The sequence below is a fragment of the Populus nigra genome, chromosome 2, assembly GCF_951802175.1.
Source record: "Populus nigra chromosome 2, ddPopNigr1.1, whole genome shotgun sequence".
NCBI classification, from domain to species: Eukaryota; Viridiplantae; Streptophyta; class Magnoliopsida; order Malpighiales; family Salicaceae; genus Populus; species Populus nigra.
Window position 1 is genome coordinate 4,564,368 of NC_084853.1, and position 2,500 is coordinate 4,566,867.

Sequence of the window (2,500 nt, forward strand, 5' to 3'; positions counted from 1 at the left end):
GCCAGGCCTCCGACTTGCGAGCAGGGGCAGCGGCCACCGCCGCCGTGACGTCGCGGCAAGCAGACAGCCGCGCAGCAGCTGCCAGCACCTTGGCACAAGCACGGCAAATGAATGCCACGCCCACGCCGCGGATAAGCAGCCCCAACGCGCCCGACGGCTTGGAGCGGGTCCCGAAGACGGTGGCCGGAATCGGGTCGTCGCCGGCCGGAAAACGGGTCATCGATGCCGGCAATACTTCGGGCCATGAGGCCCCCCACCTTAGTCCGAGTTTAGCAACAGCCCACATATCCCCCGCGGCAGGCCTATGGGCGCCAGGCCAGCGCGCCCCATGGCCAGTCAGGGGGCACCCCCCTAAAGAGCAATAAGTGTCATTGAAGCTCTGGCAGGGGGAGACACTACTAGGTCCCAGCTGTCACCCCCCCTCTAAAAAATTCATTTCTTGGTATTTTGAGCTGAAATTTTGCACAGAGGTTGGCAAAAATCCAATCCAACTTTATTAATTTTTCCAGAATTTTTCGAGGTCGGGAAGTATTTGTTTTAATTTTCCTACCATTAGAAATCGAGTAAATCCGCAAAACTAGGAACCGGCCCGGAATGACCCCAAATTCAGTGGGCAGCCTCATAAAAATATGGCTGATTTTACTGGATTGGTTTCATGTGGAAAGCACGACGTTTTCTTGTAGGAATGCGGGAACCCCGGCAGCTCGCCTGCCGCGGCCAGCGACGTCGGGGACGCTGGCCTGCGCTGTCGAGCCCGCGAGGGCTGTCTCCGCGGCAGGCCCCCCCTGAACGGGGCACGACAGGCCACCGCGCTGGCTCGTCCAGCGTCGACAGTCCCTCGTCCAGGTTTCAGATCGCGCCAAGTCGAACCCATGACCTGCTCAAGCCATCGTGCGCTGCCGAATTCGCATCTGCGTGCAGGCTGCCACTCCACGCGGCAGCCCCTGTTTTCGTCAGCGTGCCCCCCTGACGAATTTTCCTGCCTGGCCCGGCCGGTCCAGCCCCTGTTCGTCGAAAAATCTGCGCTGCCGATTTTCCACTCCGCAGCCCCTGTTTTCGTCAGCGTGGCCCCCTGACGAATTTTCCTGCCTGGCCCGGCCAGTCCAGCGCCCAGCCCCTGTTCGTCGAAAAATCTGCGCTGCCGATTTTCCCCGACGAACCTGCAGCTGCACAAATCCGCGCTGCCACTGCCCCATTGTCTGGACCAACAGTCTTTCCCATCAAGCCCTGGACTATAAATCGTCCAGACTCATCGCCAGCACCCGCTGCCGATTCTGCCGACTTTGCCGATTTCGTCGGCGCTGCCGATTCCAACACTGCACCCACCGTGTCTAAACCAGCGCTGTTTCGTCAGCGTGTCCCCTTGACGAATTTCCCTGCCTGGCCTGGACAGTCCATCTTCCAGCCCATGTTCATCGAAAAATCTGCGCTGCCGATTTCCCCGACGAACCTGCAGCTGCACAAATCTGCGCTGCCGATTTCCCCCCCTGTCGGCATGGCTGCCGCTGCCCCGATGTCCAGGCCAACAGTCTTTTTTGTCGACTTTGCCGATTTTGTCCGCGCTGCCGATTCCAACACTACCCCCTGCATCCAAACCAGCATTGTTTCGTCAGCTCTTCCCCTGACGATTTTAGCCCTGTAACAAACAGTAGGCCTCCAATCCCGCCAACGGGAGCCAAGTTGATAGGGAAGAGAATTGAATGACGCGCCTGGTCCTCGCACCCCGCCACCCGAGGGGCCTTTTTCCCGGCAGCCTCTGAAAAACTCTAGCTTTCACGGTCCTCGCCGCCCCTCACCACCATGGCAGGCCTCTAATCCCACCCATCAGCAGTTGTAGCCGATAGGGCAGTGATTTGAATGACGCGTCGCGGGCCGCCGGGTCATCTCACCCGGCCATTAATTGGAGCGTTTTTGGCTGGCCGAGGATGGGGGGATGGATCTCTTCTTCCGAAAAAGCAAACAGTACATCGGGAGTTATGTTGACGGGGCATGGAATTGAATGACCCGTCGCGGGCCGCCGGGTCATCTCACCCGGCCATCCCGGGGAGCGTTTTTCCCGGCAGCATCGGGGAAACTCTTGCTTTCACTGCCCGCTGCCCAAGTCCCCACTCGCATCGGCCCCCCGCGCCAACAAGCCAACGCTGCCGAATCGGCAGACACTGCTGCCGAATCTGCCGACACTGCCCCGCGGGCTGCCACTGCCCCAGTGTCTAAACCAGCGGTCTTTCTCATCGAGCCTTGGACTATCCAGTCCGTCCTGACTCATCGCCAGCACCTGCTGCCGATTCTGCCGACTTTGCCGATTTTCTCGGCGCTGCCGATTCCAACACTGCGCCCACCGTGTCTGAACCAGCGCTGTTTCGTCAGCGTGTCCCCTCGACGAATTTTCCTGCCTGGCCTGGACAGTCCACCGTCCAGCCCGTGTTCGTCGAAAAATCTGCGCTGCCGATTCTGCCGATTTCGTCGGCGCTGCCGATTCCAACACTGCCCGCCGTGCCTG